The 21,522-nt window shown below is 33.4% G+C and overlaps 1 long non-coding RNA gene across 1 annotated transcript in view; it reads left to right on the top strand.

Moving 5' to 3' along the window:
• The window catches only part of LOC128218246 (uncharacterized), a 28,635-nt gene extending 7,541 nt beyond the window's left edge, over positions 1-21,094 (top strand). The window contains exons 2-7 of the long non-coding RNA XR_008258343.1: positions 577-695; positions 12,620-12,736; positions 14,095-14,213; positions 18,017-18,156; positions 18,395-18,496; positions 19,615-21,094. This is a non-coding gene — a long non-coding RNA (uncharacterized LOC128218246). The remainder of the gene's footprint in view (positions 1-576; positions 696-12,619; positions 12,737-14,094; positions 14,214-18,016; positions 18,157-18,394; positions 18,497-19,614) is intronic.
• The last annotated feature ends 428 nt before the right edge of the window (positions 21,095-21,522 follow it).

Here is a 21,522-nt window from a genome sequence, read left to right on the forward strand (position 1 = left end):
TCTATGAGAATATTATGGGTTCTTTTAAGCACATACAAATATAAAGTTTTAAACCTTAAATGCTTATACAGATGATAACTTTAACAACATTCTCCAAAGCCTAATAGAAAAAATGAAAAGGATGTGACCATAACCAAACAAAACATTTTTAAAGCCTAACCAGATCTAATTTGAGATCATGTTGTGATTATCTCCCTTTGACCATAAGTGGTGATTGAAAGTATATTGACCTGTGTGGCCTTTTGTTGTCATCAGGTGTGACCAGTTGTTTGCTCAATTTTGGAGGGAGTTTTGAAAGTCATTGTTCACCTGACTTCTGTGGTAGACACAGCTGATAATTTTATATGATGATATAATACTTTCAAGATCATTTAAGAGGTTAGTCATGGTATTGTTTCTAGTTGGTTATGATTGCAGTTGAACTATTATTTCTTTCAAAATTGTAGTAACAATGTATTGTTCAAAAATTCAACATGGTGGCACATAAATGTATTCTTGGCATAACCATTTTTGTTTTTGTTCTTTGAACTATACTGCTTATCAAATATCATGTAAATTTGTATCTTTTTCTTATAGACGGATTGAACTATTTCATCTTCAAGTGTGTTAATAGAAATATATCCATCAACCTGTCTGAAGTTTTGCCAGAACAACTACAACATTGGACCACATGCATTGGAACCTTCTTACTTCAGGTACCTTATTTGTAATGAAGTGAATGTTTGTGTACATGCATTTGTTTTAACCAAAGACTATTGATGTTTGAGTATGAAACTGTAAATCTAATAATACCGGTACATATTATTAAATTAATAATACATTATTTTCTTATATAGTTTTGACATTTTAACATTTACACTCAAGGCAAAAGAAATAAAAAGTGAGTCGCATTAAAGGGACTGTACACCAGATTTGCACTAAAAAAGTTTTTTTCGGTTACGAATCTCAGTGCAATTATTTTGTTTGCAATAATTGATAGAACCAGCTCATTTGAATGAACCCAAAGGGTATTGCACATATTAATTGCTAGAGCCACTGATGGAATATCACTTTATTTATTTTAAGGGGTACTGTTCTTGTAGTTAATCGTCATCTTGGAGGACTCCTTTGAGAGCTTGTGGATGCAGTACCTGCACAGCCGAGTTATCTCTTTAGGAGCCTTCCTCTGATGATTGAAACATAATTATCTTTCTATAGATAGCATTTTTTTTCTTATTTCGGGAATGTAACGTATACCAGTGACATTTGCATTTTGGAATTATACAGCTATATCTGGTTGAAATTTGGCCAGTTGACAGTGCTTAAGCGAAGAATATTGATGTTTGAGTATGAAATTGTAAATCTAATAATACATTATAAATATCAATTAATAATACATTATTTTCTTATATAGTTTTGACATTTTAACATTTACACTCAAGGCAAAAGAAATAAAAAGTGAGTCGGTTTCATTAAAGGGACTGTTCACCAGATTGGCACTAAAGAAGTTTTTTTCTGTAACGAATCTCAGGGCAATTATTTTGTTTGCAATAATTGATAGGGCCAGCTCATTTCCATGAACCCAAAGGGTATTGCACATATTAATTGCTAGAGCCACTGATGTAATATCACTTTATTTATTTAAGGGGCTGCTGATCTTTTGGTTAATCCTCATCTTTTAGAACTCCTTTGAGAGCTTGTGGATGCAGTTATCTGCACAGCCGAGTTATCTCTTTAGGAGCCTTCCTCTGATGTTTGAAACATAATTATCTTTCTATAGATAGGTTTTTTTTCTTATTTCAGAAATGTAACGTATACTAGTGACATTTGGAATTATACAGCTATCTGGTTGAAATTTGGCCAGTTGACAGTGCTTAACCAAAGAATATTGATGTTTGAGCATGAAATTGTAAATATAATAATACATAATATAAATTAAAATACATTATTTTCTTATATAGTTTTGACATTTTAACATTTACACTCAAGGCAATAGAAATAAAAAGTGAGTCGGTTTCATTAAAGGGACTGTACACCAGATTGGCACTAAAGAAGTTTTTTTCTATAACAAATCTCAGGGCAATTATTTTGTTTGCAATAATTGATAGGTACAGCTCATTTGAATGAACCCAAAGGGTATTGCACATATTAATTGCTAGAGCCACTGATGGAATATCACTTTATTTATTTAAGGGGCTGCTGATCTTTTGGTTAATCCTCATCTTGGAGAACTCCTTTGAGAGCTTGTGGATGCAGTTATCTGCACAGCCGAGTTATCTCTTTAGGAGCCTTCCTCTGATGTTTGAAACATAATTATTCTTATATAGTTTTGACATTTTAACATTTACACTTAAGGCAAAAGAAATAAAAAGTGAGTCGGTTTCATTAAAGGGACTGTTCACCAGATTGGCACTAAAGAAGTTTTTTTCTGTAACGAATCTCAGGGCAATTATTTTGTTTGCAATAATTGATAGGGCCAGCTCATTTGAATGAACCCAAAGGGTATTGCACATATTAATTGCTAGAGCCACTGATGGAATATCACTTTATTTATTTAAGGGGCTGCTGATCTTTTGGTTAATCCTCATCTTTTAGAACTCCTTTGAGAGCTTGTGGATGCAGTTATCTGCACAGCCAAGTTATCTCTTTAGGAGCCTTCCTCTGATGTTTGAAACATAATTATCTTTCTATAGATAGCATATTTTTTCTTATTTCAGAAATGTAATGTATACAAGTGACATTTGGAATTATACAGCTATCTGGTTGAAATTTGGCCAGTTGACAGTGCTTAACCAAAGAATATTGATGTTTGAGCATGAAATTGTAAATATAATAATACATAATATAAATAAAAATACATTATTTTCTTATATAGTTTTGACATTTTAACATTTACACTCAAGGCAAAAGAAATAAAAAGTGAGTCGGTTTCATTAAAGGGACTGTTCACCAGATTGGCACTAAAGAAGTTTTTTTCTATAACGAATCTCAGGGCAATTATTTTGTTTGCAATAATTGATAGGTACAGCTCATTTGAATGAACCCAAAGGGTATTGCACATATTAATTGCTAGAGCCACTGATGGAATATCACTTTATTTATTTAAGGGGCTGCTGATCTTTTGGTTAATCCTCATCTTTTAGAACTCCTTTGAGAGCTTGTGGATGCAGTTATCTGCACAGCCAAGTTATCTCTTTAGGAGCCTTCCTCTGATCTTTGAAACATAATTATCTTTCTATAGATAGCGTTTTTTTTCTTATTTCAGAAATGTAATGTATACAAGTGACATTTGGAATTATACAGCTATCTGGTTGAAATTTGGCCAGTTGACAGTGCTTAACCAAAGAATATTGATGTTTGAGCATGAAATTTTAAATATAATAATACATAATATAAATTAAAATACATTATTTTCTTATATAGTTTTGACATTTTAACATTTACACTCAAGGCAATAGAAATAAAAAGTGAGTCGGTTTCATTAAAGGGACTGTACACCAGATTGGCACTAAAGAAGTTTTTTTCTATAACGAATCTCAGGGCAATTATTTTGTTTGCAATAATTGATAGGGCCAGCTCATTTCCATGAACCCAAAGGGTATTGCACATATTAATTGCTAAAGCCACTGATGGAATATCACTTTATTTATTTAAGGGGCTGCTGATCTTTTGGTTAATCCTCATCTTGGAGAACTCCTTTGAGAGCTTGTGGATGCAGTTATCTGCACAGCCGAGTTATCTCTTTAGGAGCCTTCCTCTGATGTTTGGAACATAATTATCTTTCTTTCTATCGATAGCGTTTTTTTTCTTATTTCGGAAATGTAATGTATACAAGTGACATTTGGAATTATACAGCTATCTGGTTGAAATTTGGCCAGTTGACAGTGCTTAACCAAAGAATATTGATGTTTGAGCATGAAATTTTAAATATAATAATACATAATATAAATTAAAATACATTATTTTCTTATTTAGTTTTGACATTTTAACATTTACAATCAAGGCAAAAGAAATAAAAAGTGAGTCGGTTTCATTAAAGGGACTGTTCACCAGATTGGCACTAAAGAAGTTTTTTTTCTATAACGAATCTCAGGGCAATTATTTTGTTTGCAATAATTGATAGGGCCAGCTCATTTCCATGAACCCAAAGGGTATTGCACATATTAATTGCTAGAGCCACTGATGGAATATCACTTTATTTATTTAAGGGGCTGCTGATCTTTTGGTTAATCCTCATCTTGGAGAACTCCTTTGAGAGCTTGTGGATGCAGTTATCTGCACAGCCGAGTTATCTCTTTAGGAGCCTTCCTCTGATGTTTGAAACATAATTATCTTTCTATAGATAGCGTTTTTTTTCTTATTTCGGAAATGTAATGTATACAAGTGACATTTGGAATTATACAGCTATCTGGTTGAAATTTGGCCAGTTGACAGTGCTTAACCAAAGAATATTGATGTTTGAGCATGAAATTGTAAATATAATAATACATAATATAAATTAAAATACATTATTTTCTTATATAGTTTTGACATTTTAACATTTACACTCAAGGCAATAGAAATAAAAAGTGAGTCGGTTTCATTAAAGGGACTGTACACCAGATTGGCACTAAAGAAGTTTTTTTCTATAACGAATCTCAGGGCAATTATTTTGTTTGCAATAATTGATAGGGCCAGCTCATTTCCATGAACCCAAAGGGTATTGCACATATTAATTGCTAAAGCCACTGATGGAATATCACTTTATTTATTTAAGGGGCTGCTGATCTTTTGGTTAATCCTCATCTTGGAGAACTCCTTTGAGAGCTTGTGGATGCAGTTATCTGCACAGCCGAGTTATCTCTTTAGGAGCCTTCCTCTGATGTTTGAAACATAATTATCTTTCTATAGATAGCGTTTTTTTTCTTATTTCGGAAATGTAATGTATACAAGTGACATTTGGAATTATACAGCTATCTGGTTGAAATTTGGCCAGTTGACAGTGCTTAACCAAAGAATATTGATGTTTGAGCATGAAATTTTAAATATAATAATACATAATATAAATTAAAATACATTATTTTCTTATTTAGTTTTGACATTTTAACATTTACATTCAAGGCAATAGAAATAAAAAGTGAGTCGGTTTCATTTAAGGAACTGTACACCAGATTGGCACTAAAGAAGTTTTTTTCTATAACGAATCTCAGGGCAATTATTTTGTTTGCAATAATTGATAGGGCCAGCTCATTTCCATGAACCCAAAGGGTATTGCACATATTAATTGCTAAAGCCACTGATGGAATATCACTTTATTTATTTAAGGGGCTGCTGATCTTTTGGTTAATCCTCATCTTGGAGAACTCCTTTGAGAGCTTGTGGATGCAGTTATCTGCACAGCCGAGTTATCTCTTTAGGAGCCTTCCTCTGATGTTTGAAACATAATTATTCTTATATTGTTTTGACATTTTAACATTTACACTCAAGGCAAAAGAAATAAAAAGTGAGTCGGTTTCATTAAAGGGACTGTTCACCAGATTGGCACTAAAGAAGTTTTATTCTATAACGAATCTCAGGGCAATTATTTTGTTTGCAATAATTGATAGGTACAGCTCATTTGAATGAACCCAAAGGGTATTGCACATATTAATTGCTAGAGCCACTGATGGAATATCACTTTATTTATTTAAGGGGCTGCTGATCTTTTGGTTAATCCTCATCTTGGAGAACTCCTTTGAGAGCTTGTGGATGCAGTTATCTGCACAGCCGAGTTATCTCTTTAGGAGCCTTCCTCTGATGTTTGAAACATAATTATCTTTCTATAGATAGCGTTTTTTTTCTTATTTCGGAAATGTAATGTATACAAGTGACATTTGGAATTATACAGCTATCTGGTTGAAATTTGGCCAGTTGACAGTGCTTAACCAAAGAATATTGATGTTTGAGCATGAAATTGTAAATATAATAATACATAATATAAATTAAAATACATTATTTTCTTATATAGTTTTGACATTTTAACATTTACACTCAAGGCAATAGAAATAAAAAGTGAGTCGGTTTCATTAAAGGGACTGTACACCAGATTGGCACTAAAAAAGTCTTTTTTCTATAACGAATCTCAGGGCAATTATTTTGTTTGCAATAATTGATAGGGCCAGCTCATTTCCATGAACCCAAAGGGTATTGCACATATTAATTGCTAGAGCCACTGATGGAATATCACTTTATTTATTTAAGGGGCTGCTGATCTTTTGGTTAATCCTCATCTTTTAGAACTCCTTTGAGAGCTTGTGGATGCAGTTATCTGCACAGCCGAGTTATCTATTTAGGAGCCTTCCTCTGATGTTTGAAACATAATTATCTTTCTATAGATAGCGTTTTTTTTCTTATTTCGGAAATGTAATGTATACAAGTGACATTTGGAATTATACAGCTATCTGGTTGAAATTTGGCCAGTTGACAGTGCTTAACCAAAGAATATTGATGTTTGAGCATGAAATTTTAAATATAATAATACATAATATAAATTAAAATACATTATTTTCTTATTTAGTTTTGACATTTTAACATTTACATTCAAGGCAATAGAAATAAAAAGTGAGTCGGTTTCATTTAAGGAACTGTACACCAGATTGGCACTAAAGAAGTTTTTTTCTATAACGAATCTCAGGGCAATTATTTTGTTTGCAATAATTGATAGGGCCAGCTCATTTCCATGAACCCAAAGGGTATTGCACATATTAATTGCTAAAGCCACTGATGGAATATCACTTTATTTATTTAAGGGGCTGCTGATCTTTTGGTTAATCCTCATCTTGGAGAACTCCTTTGAGAGCTTGTGGATGCAGTTATCTGCACAGCCGAGTTATCTCTTTAGGAGCCTTCCTCTGATGTTTGAAACATAATTATTCTTATATAGTTTTGACATTTTAACATTTACACTGAAGGCAAAAGCAATAAAAAGTGAGTCGGTTTCATTAAAGGGACTGTTCACCAGATTGGCACTAAAGAAGTTTTATTCTATAACGAATCTCGGGGCAATTATTTTGTTTGCAATAATTGATAGGTACAGCTCATTTGAATGAACCCAAAGGGTTTGCACATATTAATTGCTAGAGCCACTGATGGAATATCACTTTATTTATTTAAGGCGCTGCTGATCTTTTGGTTAATCCTCATCTTTTAGAACTCCTTTGAGAGCTTGTGGATGCAGTTATCTGCACAGCCGAGTTATCTCTTTAGGAGCCTTCCTCTGATGTTTGAAACATAATTATTCTTATATAGTTTTGACATTTTAACATTTACACTCAAGGCAAAAGAAATAATAAGTGAGTCGGTTTCATTAAAGGGACTGTTCACCAGATTGGCACTAAAGAAGTTTTTTTCTGTAACGAATCTCAGGGCAATTATTTTGTTTGCAATAATTGATAGGGCCAGCTCATTTCCATGAACCCAAAGGGTATTGCACATATTAATTGCTAGAGCCACTGATGGAATATCACTTTATTTATTTAAGGGGCTGCTGATCTTTTGGTTAATCCTCATCTTGGAGAACTCCTTTGAGAGCTTGTGGATGCAGTTATCTGCACAGCCGAGTTATCTCTTTAGGAGCCTTCCTCTGATGTTTGAAACATAATTATTCTTATATAGTTTTGACATTTTAACATTTACACTCAAGGCAAAAGAAATAAAAAGTGAGTCGGTTTCATTAAAGGGACTGTTCACCAGATTGGCACTAAAGAAGTTTTTTCGGATAACGAATCTCAGGGCAATTATTTTGTTTGCAATAATTGATAGGGCCAGCTCATTTCCATGAACCCAAAGGGTATTGCACATATTAATTGCTAGAGCCACTTATGGAATATCACTTTATTTATTTAAGGGACTGCTGATCTTTTGGTTAATCCTCATCTTGGAGAACTCCTTTGAGAGCTTGTGGATGCAGTTATCTGCACAGCCGAGTTATCTCTTTAGGAGCCTTCCTCTGATGTTTGAAACATAATTATCTTTCTTTAGATAGCGTTTTTTTCTTATTTCGGAAATGTAATGTATACAAGTGACATTTGGAATTATACAGCTTTCTGGTTGAAATTTGGCCAGTTGACAGTGCTTAACCAAAGAATATTGATGTTTGAGCATGAAATTGTAAATATAATAATACATAATATAAATTAAAATACATTATTTTCTTATATAGTTTCGACATTTTAACATTTACACTCAAGGCAATAGAAATAAAAAGTGAGTCGGTTTCATTAAAGGGACTGTACACCAGATTGACACTAAAGAAGTTTTTTCTATAACGAATCTCAGGGCAATTATTATGTTTGCAATAATTGATAGGTACAGCTCATTTGAATGAACCCAAAGGGTATTGCACATATTAATTGCTAGAGCCACTGATGGAATATCACTTTATTTATTTAAGGGGCTGCTGATCTTTTGGTTAATCCTCATCTTGGAGAACTCCTTTGAGAGCTTGTGGATGCAGTTATCTGCACAGCCGAGTTATCTCTTTAGGAGCCTTGCTCTGATGTTTGAAACATAATTATTCTTATATAGTTTTGACATTTTAACATTTACACTCAAGGCAAAAGAAATAAAAAGTGAGTCGGTTTCATTAAAGGGACTGTTCACCAGATTGGCACTAAAGAAGTTTTTTTCTGTAACGAATCTCAGGGCAATTATTTTGTTTGCAATAATTGATAGGGCCAGCTCATTTGAATGAACCCAAAGGGTATTGCACATATTAATTGCTAGAGCCACTGATGGAATATCACTTTATTTATTTAAGGGGCTGCTGATCTTTTGGTTAATCCTCATCTTGGAGAACTCCTTTGAGAGCTTGTGGATGCAGTTATCTGCACAGCCGAGTTATCTCTTTAGGAGCCTTCCTCTGATGTTTGAAACATAATTATCTTTCTATAGATAGCGTTTTTTTTCTTATTTCGGAAATGTAATGTATACAAGTGACATTTGGAATTATACAGCTATCTGGTTGAAATTTGGCCAGTTGACAGTGATTAACCAAAGAATATTGATGTTTGAGCATAAAATTGTAAATATAATAATACATAATATAAATAAAAATACATTATTTTCTTATATAGTTTTGACATTTTAACATTTACACTCAAGGCAATAGAAATAAAAAGTGAGTCGGTTTCATTAAAGGGACTGTACACCAGATTGGCACTAAAGAAGTTTTTTTCTGTAACGAATCTCAGGGCAATTATTTTGTTTGCAATAATTGATAGGGCCAGCTCATTTGAATGAACCCAAAGGGTATTGCACATATTAATTGCTAGAGCCACTGATGGAATATCACTTTATTTATTTAAGGGGCTGCTGATCTTTTGGTTAATCCTCATCTTGGAGAACTCCTTTGAGAGCTTGTGGATGCAGTTATCTGCACAGCCAAGTTATCTCTTTAGGAGCCTTCCTCTGATGTTTGAAACATAGTTATTCTTATATAGTTTTGACATTTTAACATTTACACTCAAGGCAAAAGAAATAAAAAGTGAGTCGGTTTCATTAAAGGGACTGTTCACCAGATTGGCACTAAAGAAGTTTTTTTCTGTAACGAATCTCAGGGCAATTATTTTGTTTGCAATAATTGATAGGGCCAGCTCATTTGAATGAACCCAAAGGGTATTGCACATATTAATTGCTAGAGCCACTGATGGAATATCACTTTATTTATTTAAGGGGCTGCTGATCTTTTGGTTAATCCTCATCTTTTAGAACTCCTTTGAGAGCTTGTGGATGCAGTTATCTGCACAGCCGAGTTATCTCTTTAGGAGCCTTCCTCTGATGTTTGAAACATAATTATTCTTATATAGTTTTGACATTTTAACATTTACACTCAAGGCAAAAGAAATAAAAAGTGAGTCGGTTTCATTAAAGGGACTGTTCACCAGATTGGCACTAAAGAAGTTTTTTCGGATAACGAATCTCAGGGCAATTATTTTGTTTGCAATAATTGATAGGGCCAGCTCATTTCCATGAACCCAAAGGGTATTGCACATATTAATTGCTAGAGCCACTTATGGAATATCACTTTATTTATTTAAGGGACTGCTGATCTTTTGGTTAATCCTCATCTTGGAGAACTCCTTTGAGAGCTTGTGGATGCAGTTATCTGCACAGCCGAGTTATCTCTTTAGGAGCCTTCCTCTGATGTTTGAAACATAATTATCTTTCTTTAGATAGCGTTTTTTTCTTATTTCGGAAATGTAATGTATACAAGTGACATTTGGAATTATACAGCTTTCTGGTTGAAATTTGGCCAGTTGACAGTGCTTAACCAAAGAATATTGATGTTTGAGCATGAAATTGTAAATATAATAATACATAATATAAATTAAAATACATTATTTTCTTATATAGTTTCGACATTTTAACATTTACACTCAAGGCAATAGAAATAAAAAGTGAGTCGGTTTCATTAAAGGGACTGTACACCAGATTGGCACTAAAGAAGTTTTTTTCTATAACGAATCTCATGGCAATTATTTTGTTTGCAATAATTGATAGGTACAGCTCATTTGAATGAACCCAAAGGGTATTGCACATATTAATTGCTAGAGCCACTGATGGAATATCACTTTATTTATTTAAGGGGCTGCTGATCTTTTGGTTAATCCTCATCTTGGAGAACTCCTTTGATAGCTTGTGGATGCAGTTATCTGCACAGCCGAGTTATCTCTTTAAGAGCCTTCCTCTGATGTTTGAAACATAATTATTCTTATATAGTTTTGACATTTTAACATTTACACTCAAGGCAAAAGAAATAAAAAGTGAGTCGGTTTCATTAAAGGGACTGTTCACCAGATTGGCACTAAAGAAGTTTTTTTCTGTAACGAATCTCAGGGCAATTATTTTGTTTGCAATAATTGATAGGGCCAGCTCATTTCCATGAACCCAAAGGGTATTGCACATATTAATTGCTAGAGCCACTGATGGAATATCGCTTTATTTATTTAAGGGGCTGCTGATCTTTTGGTTAATCCTCATCTTGGAGAACTCCTTTGAGAGCTTGTGGATGCAGTTATCTGCACAGCCGAGTTATCTTTTTAGGAGCCTTCCTCTGATGTTTGAAACATAATTATTCTTATATAGTTTTGACATTTTAACATTTACACTCAAGGTAAAAGAAATAAAAAGTGAGTCGGTTTCATTAAAGGGACTGTTCACCAGATTGGCACTTAAGAAGTTTTTTTCTGTAACGAATCTCAGGGCAATTATTTTGTTTGCAATAATTGATAGGGCCAGCTCATTTCCATGAACCCAAAGGGTATTGCACATATTAATTGCTAGAGCCACTGATGGAATATCACTTTATTTATTTAAGGGGCTGCTGATCTTTTGGTTAATCCTCATCTTGGAGAACTCCTTTGAGAGCTTGTGGATGCAGTTATCTGCACAGCCGAGTTATCTCTTTAGGAGCCTTCCTCTGATGTTTGAAACATAATTATCTTTCTATAGATAGCGTTTTTTTTCTTATTTCGGAAATGTAATGTATACAAGTGACATTTGGAATTATACAGCTATCTGGTTGAAATTTGGCCAGTTGACAGTGCTTAACCAAAGAATATTGATGTTTGAGCATGAAATTGTAAATATAATAATACATAATATAAATTAAAATACATTATTTTCTTATTTAGTTTTGACATTTTAACATTTACATTCAAGGCAATAGAAATAAAAAGTGAGTCGGTTTCATTAAAGGAACTGTACACCAGATTGGCACTAAAGAAGTTTTTTTCTATAACGAATCTCAGGGCAATTATTTTGTTTGCAATAATTGATAGGGCCAGCTCATTTCCATGAACCCAAAGGGTATTGCACATATTAATTGCTAAAGCCACTGATGGAATATCACTTTATTTATTTAAGGGGCTGCTGATCTTTTGGTTAATCCTCATCTTGGAGAACTCCTTTGAGAGCTTGTGGATGCAGTTATCTGCACAGCCGAGTTATCTCTTTAGGGGCCTTCCTCTGATGTTTGAAACATAATTATTCTTATATAGTTTTGACATTTTAACATTTACACTCAAGGCAAAAGAAATAAAAAGTGAGTCGGTTTCATTAAAGGGACTGTTCACCAGATTGGCACTAAAGAAGTTTTATTCTATAACGAATCTCAGGGCAATATTTTTTTTTTTTTTTTCTTATTTCGGAAATGTAATGTATACAAGTGACATTTGGAATTATACAGCTATCTGGTTGAAATTTGGCCAGTTGACAGTGCTTAAAGGTCTCAATAATAGTTATGAATAAACCCAAGGAGTATTGCACATAAAACTGATGGTGCCATATCTCCTAAATTATATAAGGGGCTACTGAATTTGTGTTTTATCCTCATTTAGGAGGACTCCTTTGATTATTTAAAGGTGATGCTGTACAATAGTGCCAAGAGTAATTTCTTGAGTAGCTCACAGCACAATCCTCTTATGATTGTAGGAGCTTTTCTCTGGGTATGAAACATATTAATTGATAGGACTATCTTATTATTTTGTAATGAATTAAGCCAAAGGAAGTTTAACATATTAGTGGATGGTTCCACTCACAGAATATTGGTACTACCAGAAGGGTGCCACCATGTATATCCATGGCGCTATCGCTTTGGTAAATGTGTACTTTTTATTTGTAGGACTACCAGTGGGGAAGTGCTGTATTTAATTGTTGCTGTCAACTATCTTGGTACCAGTCATGACAACATTTACCTACCTGCAGCAGAGGCCCTGCTGACTTTAAACAATCATAGCTGGTAAGAATGGTTCAAACATGTACAGAAACAACATATATATATATATATACAGTGGAAACTCACTAAACCGGATCTCCACAAAACCGGAATCCTCGGGATACCAGACATTTTTCAGAGTCCTGGTTTTCCCCTTCTACTTTTAATGTAAAATAATCCCTACAAAACCGGAACCTGGATATTCTGGATACCGGACAAAAATCGAGAAATTTGTTAGTTGTCAACGTAATTTTACCTCACAAAACCGGACGTATATTTGTTCAAACATGTCAAAATGATTTTGTGTATTAGGAATTCGCGAATCGCGTGTCACTTTGTCACTTTGTTTTGACAGCTGGTGCATCGTTAAATATTGCACCTGTGATGTTGTGTTAACTCGATAATCGATAATGATGATTGCGCTGTGGATTGACGGCGATAATCAAACGATAATCAAACTTGTGAAAAGAAAATTGATTGAAACATTAATTTGTTTGTTGCAGAAAATAAAGAATTAATCAAGTCAAAGTCAAACTTGACTTTGATTTTAAGACTTGGAAAAAAAGATGATTATAAAAACGCAGAAATGTTTAATTATATTTATCACTTTTGCATGTGCTTTAATCATGTCTCAACCTCTGTCTAAACGTCAACTTCCCTTTAAAGTGTACATCAAATCCTCACTAAACCAGAATCCTCACTTAACTGGAAATTTTGCCCAGTCCGGACCTTGTCCGGTTAAGTGAGTTTCCACTGTATATATATATATACTAAAGGCCAAAAGTCTTGTCCGGTCTACAAAAACTACAATATCCAGAAGTCTTGTCCGGTCTACAAAAACTACAATATTTGTTTTGTTTTTTATCGCACACTCATGAATTTGGTATTGATGAAAAGAGGACATTGATGTGCATTCAATGAAAAAAGAAGTTTGGAATTTGAGCCAGTTCTGCCGGTACAGTAATGTGTTGAAGATTGGCATAGGGGATTTGCAAGGCTCAAATGAAAACCATACCGGACACGACTTTTGGCCATTAGTATATATTCAAAAAGAAGATTGACTTTTCTGGAAAATTGTACAGCAAATTCCAAAGATATATTCCTTGTCTGCATGCATGTGCTCCTACAAATCTTATTTTGGGCCAAAGACGTCTTTCTGAAAAGCAGGATATATTAATAGTAAACTGATTTTTTGGAGGGACTATAGCAACTTACGCTTTTAATACAAAAGTTTTTTGTACATGCAATTTTTTGAAAGCTAAACATTACAACAAGGTTTCTTTACATAGCTGCATTTAAAGTTTGTAAATGATACCCATTCATGTTTTTCGTTTTTTTTTTAATACTTCATATCAAATATGATTTGTATCTTTTTCTTATAGCCGGATTGAACTATTTCATCTTGAAGTATGTTAATAGGAATATATCCAGCAACCTGTCTGAAGTTTTGCCAGAATAACTACAACATTGGACAACAAGCTCCGGAACTTTGTTATTCAAGGTACCTTATTTGTAATGAAGTGAACGTTTTTGTACATGCATTTGTATTATAGGTCTCAAATATAGTTCAGAATGAACCCAAGGAGTATTGCCCATAAAATTGATGGTGTCTTAAGTTTGTGGGACATCTCCTTATTTATATAAGGGACTATACTGTTTTTAGCTCGACTATTCGAAGAATATGGAGCGCTATACTACTCACCCAAGCATCAGCATCGGCGTCAGCGTCACACCTTGGTTAAGGTTTTGCATGCAAGCACACTTAGGTTAATATCTCAGCAACTCCTTGAGGTATTGCATTGAGACTTTATACAATGGTACTCAACCATCCAACCTACTTAATTAACCAAGTTAAAAAAAATAGTTTGCAGTTAATGCAAATAATAGGCCTTTTTTATTCGACTTAGAAATTCTGGTTAAGGTTTTGAATGTTTCTTTCAATAAAATCTTTGCTGAGTTCGGTATTGGGTCATCTGGGGTTAAAAACTAGGTCACCAGGTCAAATTAAAGGAAAAGCTTGTGAACACTATAGAGGTCACAATTATGAATGTATCTTCAGGAAACTTGGTCAGAATGTTAATATTAATAATCTCTAGGTTAAGTTCGAATCTGGGTCATGTGCAGTCAAAAACTTGGTCAAATTATAGGAAAAGCATGTTCACACTCTAGAGGCCACATTTATGACCATATGTTCATGGAACTTGATCAGAATGTTATTCTTGATGATCTTTAGGTAGAGTTTGAAATTGGGTAATCAGAGGTCAAAAACCAGGCCACTAGGTCAAATCATAGAAAAACTTTATAAACACTGTAAAGGTTACATTCTCTTGATCACCATGAAACTATGTCAGAAAGTTTGTGTTAATGAAGTCTATGTCAAGTTTGAAACTGGGTAACCTGAGTTCAAAAACTAGGTCACAAAGTCAAATCGTAAAAAAACCTTGTTATTAACACTGTTGAGGCCATATTTTCTATTTTATCTACATGAAACCTGGTCGGAATGTACTTATAAGAGCAAGGTAAGGTTTGCAACTGGGTCATCTGTGATATTAAAAAAATCATCCGTGATATTAATTTTTTTTGGGGTCAATAGGAAGGATCTAACCCCCTGTCACAATTGCCCTCGCCCTGAAAACACTTATTTTACACTTAAATAGGATCAGGTGAGTGATGCAGAGCCTTCAGGGTCCTCTTGTTTCATTTGTTGCCAAGCAATAATCAAGTACATTGAGACTTAATGTTCAGAACCCAAATTAAATGTTACTAACATAAATGATATGCAGACACACACTCCAGCTAGCTGGCTCAAACTCCGATTTCCTAAACCCCCTAAAGGATGTTCATGAAAATTTTGTAAAATGTTCACCTTATCATGACTGAACATGCAGAACCCACATTCCAAGCTAGCTGGCTGAAAGTCAAGGTCACAGTTAATGGTCAAACATTCAGGCCACAGATTTTGTGTATATTTACATGCATACATTGTTTTTCTTTTGCACCCCTCAAAGAATTCCTATGAGACTCAGGTCAAATGTTCACCCTGTTCAGATACAGTGGAGAACTCACATTCTAAGCACAGGGTCAAGGTCAAAGGTTCTAGCCATATAATTTATGTTTGCTATCTCCTGAACCTGATTTTCATAACACTTGTGTCCAATGTTCACATCATCAACCCATACACATAGTCAGTTCCATATCTCCCATTGTCAAATATCATGGAATAAAATGAGACAAGCATTTGGAAGACATCTGTGTAGGGTTCCAAAAAGAGCCCTCTAGTTTGCCCTGGCACAAATGGACAGTGTTGTTAATATTAATGAAATATACTTGCCTTTAAATTCCTTTGTTCATACTGATTTATGAGAGAATTCATGATTTGCAGATTAATTGTGATGCTGTAGCCCAGCAATTATTACAAATGCACTGGCAAGAAAACTGAGTACTTATCAATCATCACAAATTTTAAACATGGCGTACACAAATTGATTTATTCATAAAATTGCATAATTGCTCAATTTTAAACAGTCGTAAAATCTGTGGTAATAAAAGAAGTTTATGATTATTGTTCATTGCATAAAATAAGTTGTACAAGTTTTATATTTTATATGAATTTACATTACGCAGCCTGTCAATCAAACTAGCCGGTCGCTACCTGTCTGACCAAACAGTGTCCACTCACTCAGATTAGGTGGGGCTTATATCAGTTGCCTGTTGCTTTCTGCCATGTCAGTAGTGTAATTACACTGTTTTCTATACATTTAACTCAAAATATGTTTCTTATAACTAAGAGGTTATGTAAAGACAATTGTAGAAATCCAAAATTCTGACATTTTATTTTAATGCTGCTCAAATTATGCTTTTTTGCATTGTTTGGTAACAAAGTGACCTTTAAGTAGACTATTTCAACCCACCAAATGTCTTCTTGTTACCGTCCATATTATTATATACGTATATTTTCCGTTAGTCTGAAAACAAGAAATTATCGATCAGTATTCAAAGTGTATGATATTGACAATATCTTTAAATCCGAGGCATATACAATTGCTTTTAACTTTGTTTGGACATAGTCTGTTAGTGAAAAGAAATGAAATCACATCTCATTGCTTATATGAATTGTGCAGAATTAGAAGATTTTTTATTTTATTAATTGTTATTCATTTAAGCTTGCATATCAGTTCTAAGCTTGTTGTATTTTTATGCTAAAGAGTCATATAGTTTTTACAATCGGTTGTATTACATTGTATAACTCAAAAAGAATTACGATCTCAAAAAATTAATCATTCTTTAACTAAGTCAGAGTACATGTGAGTTGTTTTTTGTATAATAAAACCTATTTAAACAGCTTACAACTGAGATCTTGGCATATCATTATATTTGTCATAAGAACCCCATTGGAAATAAGTTGAATAACTTTAATGGGTTATCCTGTGTTATATATTTGTCCCATTGAATTAAATCTTAATTAACGCACGTAGATGTATCCAACGCATTCTAATGATGTTGTGATTTAGTAAAGATATCATCCCTTATACTTTGGTAATCAGTCTGTGATATAACTTTATGAAATATTTGATTTGTTACAAAATGACATGTATATGTATGCATAAATAAATCTCATAGATCTATTATCATGCAAAGGTCATAAAAAAGTTTATATAAAATGGTTATCAATAATAATAATTTATTAAACTTGCATGAAAAAAGGTGATTCTTATATGAAGATGGAAGAAAAAAAGCGAAGTCCATATGATCTATTAGCAAATGTTGTTTATTGTTGACTTTTGTAAAGGAAATAAATACATGTTTTGTTTCCTTAAATTAGAGTTTTACAATATGTAATAGAGATTGCCTTTATATTGTTACAAAATTCTGATGTAATGTTACGAGAAATAAATTACTTTTCAAATTAAGACATTAAAGCATTTATACTTGAATCAAACATAATGCATTCAATTAATAATGATAACTGGGGTGACCTGTGTAAAGAGAAAGGTTACCCATTTTTCAGCATTGAGTGTAGCGGGCACAGGCTGCACATACAGCTGTCAATGTGACATCTTTTGTTACTTTTGATTCCCCCAGAGAGCCAGCTCAGCTCCATGACACACATACAGGTTTTAGCAACTGGGTGTGGTGCACTGGATGAGAAATGCTTCCCAGTAATATTTGTGTCTTTTTTCTGACCAGACATTTGTAGTGAATTGTTCAGTTGCAGTGGTTTTGACGCCACTGAACCAGCACTGCTACATGACAGATCTACATGTTTGACAGTACAAGTGCATCGTCATTCTTTGTCATTTTTAGACACTCCTTGTTGTGCGTTGGCAGAAATGCAGAGTGGTACCACCAGTCGTCTATGCCACCTTTCCCCTCATTTTAGAGGCTAATGTGGACAGTCCCTGCAGTTTACAGCTAAGCCCTCAGTATAGCCCTACAAATTTTAGGTAAGGAATAAATTTTGGCTACAAGCTTACGATTTATGCACTCGTTTAAAGTCTGTACTTGTTCTGAGCGCAACTCACATTCCACATCAAAATTTAAGATCCCAGACTAAATATTTTTTTCAGATGTTCTTACTAAGCATCATGTACATACACTACTAATATTTGGATAAGAACTTTCTCAAATTGATAATGATTTAATAAATGAGGCATCCCAGATTTACACCCAGTCCTCTTGCAGATACTGCCAATGGCGCGTAGATCCAGTACATTGGGCCTGAGTTTCCAGTACTGGATTGACATCTCCATGCAGCCGAACTAGAGCCAGGATTAATATCAGACGGTGAGCTTCTGCGTATTAATTTCCTAAACACTGCTAGAAGTCGTAAGCGTTCCTTTTGTCATTTTTACAACTAAAAAAAAAGTTGACAGTATCAGAGACTAGATACTAATTGATGTTCCAAATTTATACATAGAAAACCTGTTTTATGCTTTAAAATCAAATAAGACCACAGGATTTTCATTCATTTTAAGAGGCACTGTGGAACTTTCATTATTTTCATTATTCAAATGCATGATTTTAGCATGATTTTATTTAAAAAGTTTTTTTAACACATTTTAAATGCAGTGAAGGGGCTTAATCAGGGATAAGGAACAACAAGGTCACAAACATTGTATCATTTTTCTTATTTCATCTAAATCTATAAATCTTATCTGGAGAAACATCAAATTTTGTTTGATCTCAATTTCTCGGAAAATGTAGCTGTCTGAGGACCTATTTGTCAATGAGTATCAGTGTCTTGAAATTGCTGTTGCGATAGAATTTTCATAGAAAAATACTAAGGAAAAAAGTGTATTTCTTACTTAGAGGTTTAAGTAATAGTAATAGATTTTATTGTATAACAAAGGTTTGCATTAAAGTGACACTCTTATTCAAAATCAATACATACACATGTGTATCAAAGATACATTTTGGCTGATAAATCTTTAACTACTTACTAAACAATGCATTTATGGTAAAAATTAATTACTTATAACAAGCTTGTAACTGTAAATTTAAAAGTTGAACACGCAAAGATAATAAATGATAGGTGAGTGCTAAAAGATTTACTGTGATGTACTATTGTCTCATAGTTAGAAATACTGTTTTTTTCTGCACATTTCTTTCAAACTCAACTCGTTATCCTCCATAAGAACCATTGTTTTATACTTTTGTGCATCCTTTTTATTATCATCAATATACAATTATATTAATTTTGGTAAATCTTATTTTGGAGTAAGAGGGTATCTTTAATGCGTCTGTGTCATTGTAGCCCAAGTAGTTCTTTAAAGCAATTTCCCCCCACTTAGGTAGCATTTCATGATTTGAACATTGCATTCTTGTATATATTTTCAAATTTAAACATGATTGATATCATATTTGAAGACAATTAATATGTGGTTTTGAATCATATTTTGTAGGACCTCTCTGTGGGTGGATGGATTCAGAGATGACCCCAAAGATGCGGCCATGACTGTGTCACATGGACATTATAGATGAAACCATCTTGATTTAGTTTTTTGGTGACAACAGACAAAGTGTGTATAATTTGTGGATAAATAGTGTTAAAGCTAGAAACTTTTCTACAAATTCCTACTCAAGTGGTGAACTGGAATAATATTGTATATAACAAAGAAGAGAATCTTGTTGTGGGTCGACTTCATACACAATTCTGCAGTCGTCTGCACTGGACCTGTTGGGGCAGTTTGATTTATCAGTGGCTCTACTTAAAGCAAGCTTTTGTTTTGGCAAGCTTGATGTAATATTCTTCTTATTTTCAAACTAAAAAAACCCCGACATTTGACAAGTTTCATGACATATTTAAGGCATATTTTCCGAAAATTTAAAAGGTAACAACCCTTCAAATACATGATTGATTTTGAGTGAAAAATTAAGAAATTCTACCTCTTTTAAACCCAAAATATATGCTGGCTTGGAGACCGAAATCCAGAGGTTCTGTTCAAACTTGTAAATACTTTTAATAATTCGGGTAGTGGATATAATTAACTGTAACCTGACTGTTTATTTCTTATGTACAAAATTAATGGGTTTTTTTTTTCTGAATAGTAATGTTTAAACTTTTTATGCAGCCAATGGTGTTTTGGGCTTTTGTTAAAGATGCACTCAAACTCCCAAATGAGATTTACCACAATTAATAATGTTATTTAAATATTCCAAAAAGGATGAATAAATGTCAAAAACAATGGTTCTTATAAAGGATACCGAGTTTAATTTTAAAGAAAGGAGCATAAAACATGGTATTTTTACCTTTTGAGACTAATATATTAGTAGACCACAGTAAATCTTTTAGCATTCACCAATCATTTAATATGTTTTGCGCTTTCGCTATTAAATACATGGTTACAATCTTGTTATCAGTAATTAATAATTTTCATAAATGCATTATTTAGTTTTAGTAGTTACAGGCTTATCAGTCAAAATTGATGTTTGTTGTACATGTGTATGTATTGATTTTGAATAAGAGTGTCACTTTAAGCATCTAAATTTTCTATATATTTGTAAACATGTACACTATTTATTAATCTCTGCATCTTTTATTTTGAATCATAAGGGATCAAATGCTGTAAAAATCACTTATTATATACATCTTCTTAATTGACATATATGTATTAAAATGTCCTTATTATTATTGCCATCATATGATTGTAGAATAAAAGTTGAGACCAGTTTGTGGTAGCCTGTGAGTCATTCATGTTGTTGTATTATATCTTTCATCATGGTTTTGAGAAATGGGAACAAATGCTTTAAAAATATGTTTTACTATACATGTACTTTGATAATGTAAGGCTTTACAAATGGAGTCTGTTGTGTTCTATATTGTGTATTTTACTTCTAATTCTCTTTTATAATCAATGCAAAGACTCGTGCAATAAATTTCTTTCTCGGAAAAATAGAGTTTGTTTTTATTGCTACATCACTGGCAGTGATAATTACATGTTCACCTAGTAATGTATGAATTGCATCCTCAATGTGTTCCCTTGACATTTGACTTATATAAATGGGGATTTGCATTCGAGTTGCAGTGTTTCATTGTGAACATTTATGCCAAGTTATTTCAAATCTCTCTTTGCATTGAGATGTAAAAATCTGGACAAGCTTGAAACTTGAAACTTCAAAAAATCATGCCCCCGAACCCCTCAAGGACAATTATGAATCCACATGAATGAAGCGTTAGCTACGCTCCTGCATGTAAGATGCAATGCAGATGAGGCAAACGACATGTACAAGGATCTCTGACCAGTGACATTAAAATGGGATTGTGACCTTGACCTATGGTTATGGGTTTTGTAAAAGACATGCCTTCTTCA

Source organism: Mya arenaria, chromosome 2 (genome assembly GCF_026914265.1).
Source record: "Mya arenaria isolate MELC-2E11 chromosome 2, ASM2691426v1".
NCBI classification, from domain to species: domain Eukaryota; kingdom Metazoa; phylum Mollusca; class Bivalvia; order Myida; family Myidae; genus Mya; species Mya arenaria.